This window comes from Alligator sinensis, unplaced genomic scaffold (assembly GCF_000455745.1).
Source record: "Alligator sinensis unplaced genomic scaffold, ASM45574v1 scaffold768_5, whole genome shotgun sequence".
NCBI lineage: Eukaryota > Metazoa > Chordata > Crocodylia > Alligatoridae > Alligator > Alligator sinensis.
This window is the reverse complement of record NW_005841991.1, coordinates 2,913,058-2,921,530: the sequence shown is the minus strand read 5'-3', so window position 1 is coordinate 2,921,530 and position 8,473 is coordinate 2,913,058. Positions and strand designations below refer to the sequence as shown.

General features: G+C 42.5%; 1 protein-coding gene across 3 annotated transcripts in view; it reads left to right on the top strand.

The window, feature by feature from the left end:
• FUT8 (fucosyltransferase 8) overlaps positions 1–8,473 on the top strand; it is a 300,428-nt gene that overhangs the window by 25,554 nt on the left and 266,401 nt on the right. The window contains exon 2 of one of the 3 annotated variants that reach the window (XM_025201353.1): positions 3,756–3,929. The exons of 1 other annotated variant lie outside the window; for it this stretch is intronic. The gene's annotated coding sequence lies outside the window, so the exon portion shown is untranslated. Of the gene's footprint in view, positions 1–3,546; positions 3,930–8,473 lie in introns of those variants that run through there. One more of the 3 variants, XM_025201356.1, reaches the window with a different exon arrangement.

The following is an 8,473-nucleotide window of genomic DNA, read 5'->3' as shown; positions in this document are numbered from 1 at the left end:
CCCCCCGGCTAGTCGTTTATACTCTCCATGTTATGCTAGCCCAGGCTAGTTGACCAGGATTCACTGTTATCACTAACTCTGGCATTGAAGTCCCCCAAGAGTTGCAAGTTCTCAGTATTTGGAGTCTTACTGAGAACACTAGCCAGTTCTTTGTAAAACCTGTCTCTTAATCTCAGCAAAAGAGTAGAGTGTTGGAGCATCGGCACTTACTAAGTGGACTGTACCTTCTAACATATAAAAGTGGAGTTGTGAGGATCCTCTCCAGAACCATTTGATGGATTTTCATTCATTTTGAGAAGATCGTTTCTAACTGCAATGCCTACACCATGTTCATGTGCATCTTTGGGAGCTTTTCCTTGCCATAAGAATTTGTAGTATTTTTCTCTTAAGGAGTCATCTGAGGCCAGGCGTGTTTCTTTGCAGTACTGCAATGTCAGTGTTCAACTTGTTTAATTCCATATTTATCACAGCTGCCTCATGAGCATCAAAATATTCACAAGATTGTCAGTCAGGTCAGTACACATGGTCCTAATGTTCCATGTTGAAATACGGCGTATTGATGATTTTTTTTTCTTTTCTTTGTCTTGTGCAATGACGCAATCTGCCTTTTGAGTTTTCTCTTGGCTCCAGGCACCAATTGGAGTAAGCAAACCATGGTGCATCAGCAGCTTATTGGCTGGGGGCTGCCCAGCTTTAGATGGGCAATAATTGACCAACGGGATTACAATAATGTCTCCCATTGGTCCTGTAGAGCCCCTCTCCACCAAATGAATTATGTTTACTTGCCCACTCACTTGCACAGTCTGTGTGGATATAAATTTACATCACTTTATAATATACTGAAAAGTTATAGTAGCTGGTACTACCTATGATCGTTAACACTGAGTGCCAGGCAGTGGTTAAATAATTGGCCAGCCTCTAGGAGGAGGAAGTAACAAAGTGGGTGAGGGAGCTATAGGTGAGCCAAGCTGGGACTGATGGCAGCTCTGCTGCGCAGCTAGTGGCAGTCCTACAGTAGTTATACAGTTATGTCTGTCACGGCAGGCAGTTAAACTGCACAATTCTGAAAATGTAAACTGATAAAACTAAATGCTTAAAAATAAAATCAACATTATCTGTCAGAATTATTAAAACAAAAATTGAATTCTGCCTAGTGATAGTGTAGACTGGGCTCTCTTAACCCTGTTCAGCAGCCAGTCTAGGAGTGGAACTCTGATAGATGGACAGATGGATGATCTCCTTTGCTCTGGCACCTCCTGCAAGCAAACTGGTTCCAAATGTACCGGCACCTACCTTCCTTTTGGATTTAACCAGCAAGGCTGGGGTGGGGGCGGATGGGGGACACCCTGACAACTTCCTATCTCCATATAAACTGCCTAGGTTTTGCACCTTGGAGAGTCACTTCAGCTTTGCTTTCTTTCAAGCAAGGATTCAAAATGGGAGGTAGCAGTTATGAGTTGTAAGTCCAGCTTCTTTGGTAAAGAGAGGGATATATATAAGTGAGGGTGGTCAGGCACTGGAAGAGGCTACCTAAAGAAAAGAGGGAGGGAGGGTGTCTGTCTGTCTGTCTGTCTGTCTGTCATGCTAAACATTTACATAGAGTTATGTAAAGGAATTCATGATTTTGAGAAAACATCTAGCCTTTAAAATATGTGCAAAGTCTGGTATGTTAGCTTTAAATTTGGCAGACTTAGAGAAGTTAGCTCTTTAGAAATCATTTGGGTATAAATGAGTAGTGCATCCTCGATATTTGGGAATTCACAGAAGTTAGATCTATAATGCTGTAATTATTAAAGTATCACTCTGCAAAATAAACAAAAGAGGAGGAGTGTTAGGGGGAATTTATGCAAGGTGAATATTTGGTCAAAATTTAACATTTTTGTCTGGGATATATTTAAAAAAAATGACTAGCAGGTGTACAGAAAATGATGATAAAATATACATGGAACAAGAAAATACATGAGCCTAGATACTTTATATAGATCTTAATCAGGATGACCTACCTGTTCTAAATGCTTTGTATGATGGCATATGAGAGAAATTTCAATGTAGTATTTGACTATATCCATGAGGAGCTAAGCTTAAGTTTTGTTTTTTTTCCTTTAATGTATTGTTGAATATCACTTATTTTGAACATAAAAGTAAAACTGTATTCAGTGTTGGGCAGAATGGCGGCACTCTTACCAACACCAGTGGCTTAAGTAATTTTAGGATCGTAGGAAAGTGGTGTTGGAAGGGACCTCCATTGAGTCCAGCCCTCTGGTCAGTACAGGCCACCTGGCTAAGCTGTCCCAACCAAGTGTCTGTCTAACTTGCTTCTGAAAGTTTCCAAGGATGGAGATACCACTGTTTCTTTAGGTAGCCTCTTTTAGTGCCTGGCTACCCTCACTTTATTTCTGGCTGTGCTTGGACAAATACAACAATATCAAGGCAGTCAATTGAATAGTGCTAGTGGGTTGGGAACTCTGTAATTCAGCCAAACACTGGTCTCTATTAAACAGGAACATTGAGTTTATGTGAACTAAATTAAGAAAGAATGTCCTCCAGAAATATGTATTCGCCCTTCAGAAAGAAGAGTAGCAGAGAGGACCTTTCTTCATATTTATATGAAGAAAAGTCTGAAGATGTAGAGATCCATGGGTTAGATACAATTCTCATGTTGTTTATTAAACCCTTTGAATTTTTCTGTAAGTTATATCTTTAATTGGATCAACTTTCCATTAGACCAGTACCTTCACTTGGACCTTTATGGTTCTATTGGTATTGTGTTGTATTATGATTACAGCCAACTGTACACATGCCTAACATATTATTACCCTGAATACAATACCTCCTTGGTTATCTGAATCCCTTGAAAAAGCACCTGCTGAAAAGCCATTTGGATGGGTGAATTTGTTCAGATAAATAAAACAGTTACAAGTTACTGCACCTCTACTCTTAAATTTAATAAAGCAACTTATTAAAGCTGGGGGGGAGGGGGGAATGATCTTTTGTTAGCAGGCATGCTTTAAATTAAGCCTGTGCCCTCCCTGAGTAACTCTGGTCCCCTTCCTCTGCTTTCTGGTCCCTGCCTGATCTGCTGCATGCCACAAACAGAGCCTACCTGCATCACTTGTGGCATGTGTGCTGCAGGTTGGCCACCCATGTATTAACGAAAAGTTAAAAAGTCACTTGTCAAATCAAGACAAAATCCTGGCTTTTTTGTCCCGTGATGCAAAGTAGCTGCAACTGCAGGTTAACTAGCTACTCTTCTTCCTGATTGGCCAGGGCAGGGCCACTGCTGCTCCTGAGTGCCCTGATCTGACGCAGAGCTGTAGTAGGTTTGGGGGTGGGCAGGAGGCGGGGAGAGGGTGAACAGAGTTGGGGAGGCAGGCTACAGGGAGGAGTAGGGGGTAGGGAAGGCAGGGGATGTAGGGGTAGGCACAGGCACAGGGGGTAAGGGGGAGGAGGGCAGGGGAGCAAGAACAGAGGGGCATATGGCAGGGTCAGGCATGGGGTACAGGCATGAGGGGACAAGGGGCCTGGGAGCAAGAGACTGGAATCTGGCCCCTTAACCCTTGCTGTTTTCTTACCACAGCAATGAGGGGAGGGGATGACCTACAAATTTAAGATGCTTTTTTCACTGATTGGATTCTATACTTGGAAAGTTATAATTATATTTCTTCTGTATATAGAGTGTCATTATTGGGGGGTGGTCATCTTAAATTTTGAAGTTGTTTTGGATTCAAGTACAATATGTCACTTTGGTTTTCTAGGGAACATCTTTTTAAAGTTGTGGTGTGAGGCAGAGATTGTGGCGAGTCCCAAAGCAACCAGCCCCCAGAATGAAGAAGCAGGGACCTCCGACTCTTTCCGTGTGTGTCGTCCCGTGTCCCGTCCCCCCGCGCGCCATACCTGGTCATCCCTTGTCCGGATACCACTATGCAGGGGTTAGTAGTATGCAAGCAAGTACAGGCACAGCCTGTGCGGATAAGGCATGCAGGAAAAATGAGGTGTGCTGTGGATTGGATGGAGAGCAGCAGTGGCAGCCCAGAAGCAGGGGCAAGAAACATCTGGTGACACTCTGGTGCATGTGGGTGGAAGAGCGGGTCAGTCTGGTAATGTGTCTCAACAAGATACCCCTTGGAAATTGCCAGCTCTTAGCTTTCACTTGTTTTTTGACTATGGAAAAAAATAGAGCAGTTATTTGGCTGCAAAGAATTCAGAAAAACCACAGCAGCTTATAATGTTTTTGACACTATGGATTCCTATTGTAATCTCTGGGTTTATCTTGTTAATCATGTTCATATACCCAACAGTGCTGCTATTGCATGGCATCCCATGGCACTTGTCACTCTAGGGTGCCATGTTACCTTGGCTGAGAATCACTGGTTTAGTAGCATAGTCCCAGGTTTTCTCTAATTTGCATTCTGCCTCTGCTTCTGACTTATCTTATATGGCTGTGCTTCCAGAATGTGCGTGAATGAATGTGGTTATACCATAGGGAGTCTTTCAAGCACTGAAGTTCAACCTAGTGCATAGTCATTGAATTGTGTGTTTGTTTTTGTATTTTTTTAAGTATGTGATGGGGTAGGGTGTGTGTAATAGTATGAATAATATGGATGGCATATATGTCGGAGAAGTTGTAGAGAAATTGGTGAACATATGCAATTATTAAATAAAAATTGGAATTTAATTTGTGACATAAATACTTATTTTGGAGGCATTTATTATCATTTGATCCATTATAATCTTTTCAGAGTTTCCTTGGGGGAAAAAAAATGCCCCAAATTTGGGAATGGTTCAAAAAAATCCATTAGATGCTTAGAAAGGAGAAAAACTTCTGTATTTAGTTACTGTTTATTTAGTACTTGGATAGAATATATTTGCTGGCAAAAAGCCAAACGATTGAATTTGATAAATATTTTGAATATGAGATGTAATATATTTGTTTTGGTTTGTTGATTTGACAGAAGTGTCCTCTTGTGTAAGAAAATATATGGCGACAGTCTTTGGTTATGTAGGGAGGATCATCCTACATGTCAGAGAGAGAAATATGACAACTGTATTGTAGCATAATGTCTCCCGAAGCAAAATATATTTCAGTTCATTTTTATAATGGCTAGTATTGTTTCTGGTACTTGTAACAATCTGTAAAATTGTTTATAGTTGTACTGCTTAATAAATAATTGTTTTAAAAGAATTGTTGCCTGTATTTTGGTGTATGCTTATATTTGGCTTTGACTGTAGTATTCAATGTGTTCTGTGATGATGCTCTGCTCTATATTTTAGAAAAGCTTTGTTTTTTTTGGGGTGTTTTTTGTTTTTGTTTTTGCACAGTAAGTTTCTGTTAAGTCATGCTGTTTTTTGATCTTCAATTTCAGTTATGTTAAAGCAAAAATGTGTTGTTTTTTGATGTCCTACAGCCCAAAATGAACATCCTCATGGGCAGCAGCTTTGCTAATTTCCAGCTTTAACTAATTTTAAACTCTTCAGAAATGGTATTTATAATGAAAGTGTCAACACAATTACAAATATACCAGTGGATGTTGTATTAATAACATTACTGATACACTCTAGTTGATTTGGAATAACATTGTCACGTTAGTGACATTTTTGTAAAAAAAAACAAACAATTTTTTATTAAAATGCACATTTGAATGTGTACATCTAAATTGAATGACTGTTTACACACTCAAAATCTCCATTTAGCTGACTCTGAAAACTTGATGAACAGTGTATCTTAATTCTGCAGGTTCCAAGGACTTAAATGTAATGTGATGCTGTCACATGTTTGAATGTAAATAGTTTGTAATCTTATCGATGCTACTGTCCTCAAAAGTGCCAATTAATAGTTTTATATAACAACTCCGTACTGTGTTAAGCATAGGTAATACTGTTTCAGTTCAGTGCTGTTACTCCTAGAGGCAGTTACATTAATTTGATTTATATCCTTGTTCCTTGAAGCATTTTTGATGTTAGGATGAACAGATACTGCTCTGACTGGCTCTAAGGAGGTAGTTGGACCTCTAAGACTCAGCCCCGCTGCAGATTCTCAGCAGCAGCTGCTAATCTGCCTAGCTGGGAGACTAGGGGTGGGCTGGAACTGCTGGCAGCTAATGAGAGAGGAGTCATGAAGAGGATTTAAAAACTCCAGAAGGGGGTGAAGAGGAGAGGATACCTGTGGTGTTGAGAAGAAGCACGGAGCCAGAAAAATCTCTCCTTGTCTGCAGGAGGCCAGCAGGTTCTGGCTGGCTTGCTTGCTTGCTTGCTTGCATGTTTTTGTTTTTTTGGTTTTTTTTTTTCCCCCCTTGCTCGGTTGACTCACTTATTATGGTTGTGAAACCTCTCTGAGAGGAATAAAGACTGTTTTGAAAGACTGAACTGAGAGCTGGCTGGCTTAACTAAGGAAGCTGGGTGAGTGACCCACTTATACTGGCACTGGAGGCAGACAGGGTTTTCCTTTAGCTCAGCATTCTCTCCAAGCATTTCTTCTCCAGTAGCTGTTAGCAGCTCAACAAAGGTTCAGTAAATGCTTCAGTATTTGTTATACACGTACGTTCTTTTTCTTCCACTACTGGGCATATAAGGCAATATTAATTTATTCCCATGTTATCAATGGAGAACTGAATCTCAGAAGCTAATTAATTGCACAGGATCATGTGGGCAGAGTAAGAAGTACCTCGTTTACTAAATTTCTATCTTGGATGGCTTCAGACTTCCACATGAACCAGTCCATTCCGCTGCCCATGCTTCCTAAAAATCTCACTGCTGGAAAAATTTCCTTCCCTGGAAAATTTCAGGAGCAGGTTGGACAGACATTTGGCTGAAATGGTTTAGTTTGCGATGCTTCTGTCTTGAGCAGGGGACTGGACTAGATGAGCTTGTGAGGTCGTTTCATCCCTACTTTCCTATGATCCTATGAAAACATAAGTGAGGGTGATACCTTAGGGCGTCTTTGCCAGGGGTGCACTGATAAAGATTTTCTTGGCCTGTACTGATACTTGAATATTAACCAGTCATATCAGCTGATACCAATCCAATAACTGATTAACAGGACTGCAGCTAGGCAGTATGAAGAGCAGCTCCTTGCAGGTAAGTCTGTGGAGAGGAAGAGGTGTGTGTGGGGGGGTAGATTTGAAGCCCCTATGGTGAGGGAGGGGGGTTGGGGGGTGCTGCCCAGTTAGGGCAGTGAATAGGACCCAGGGTCAAGGTGGGGAGTGGGACATAGCCGTGGGCGGCTTGTCCAGGAGATCAGCATCCCAGCACTTAAAAATGGCTCTGGGGGTGCTTGAACTCCCGCGACCATCTTTAAGCATGGGGGATGCTTTTAATCAAAGTTGAGCCGAGTGGGATGAGGGTGGATGCAGGCTGCCTGCTGTGGGCTTGGGACTCTCTGCCCTATTACCTTTGCCCTGGGGGCCCTGCACTGGCTGTGCGCCTCCTGCCTGCCTGGCAACAGGAGGCACAGTTCGCTGCCCCCACTGTTGCAGGGCAGGCAGGGGGCACACAGCCAGCGCAGGGCCCCTGGGGCAAAGGCAGCAGAGCGGAGAACCCTGAGCCCACACTGGGCAGTCTGCATCTACCCCATACAGAAATCTGGGGGGCACATGGCCCCTCATGCCTTCTCTGGGTGTGTGTGCAATGGTGGGGAGCCTCCCGCCTCCTGGCTCTGGGTCCCATTTACCACCCATTTACCAGAAGGCATGTTATTTATCAGTGAAGCTTGGCTGCACTGGCCAAAGAAAGCTGATTTACTGATGATGTTAATTTTCCTTTTATCAGTGCTGATCCGATATGCAACTGATGCATTGGTGCACCTCTAGTCTTTGCATGTCCTCTAGGGATGTTGGGAAAGGGGGCGCTTTAATTAGAGAGGCTCTTGGGAGCCACTCGAATTAAAGTATCTGCAGTGTCTCTTGTATTCAGTGTCCATGCCCTCCAATAATTTCAGAGAAGCATGAGCTTTTGTAGGCAAGAACCTGCTTTATCAGGTGCTAGCTGATAAACCACTGCTTGTGGAAAGTCCATGTTTGTTGGTATGGCTGCTATCTTTATCTGGTCTCTAAAACTGATGTAGTCAGTATAGATTATATATCCACATGCTCACTCCTTTGCCATTCCTTTTATTATTTCTTTGTATTTTAGTTGCATCTAGGAGTCTCATTCGTGGACCAGAATCCTATTGTGTGTATCCGATAATCTGATAGCTTCTGATGAAGTAGGTTGTTGTCTACAAAAGCTTAGGTGTCTCTGAATCGGTTAGTCTCTAAATATATGTTCTGGCCCTAAATTTACTTGAAGTTGGATCAGTTGCAGCCAACTATTGGCACTGGACTTATGACCCAGATACCTTGTTCTGAGCAGCCCCAAAACCCTTAGACTGACAATGACCTTTCCATTGCAGTGGGGGGAGCAGTGGTTGGGAGGGGTAGATGTTGCGCTGGGGGGGATGTGGTTCTGGAGTGTGGGGCAGGCGGCTTGCTCCCTCTTG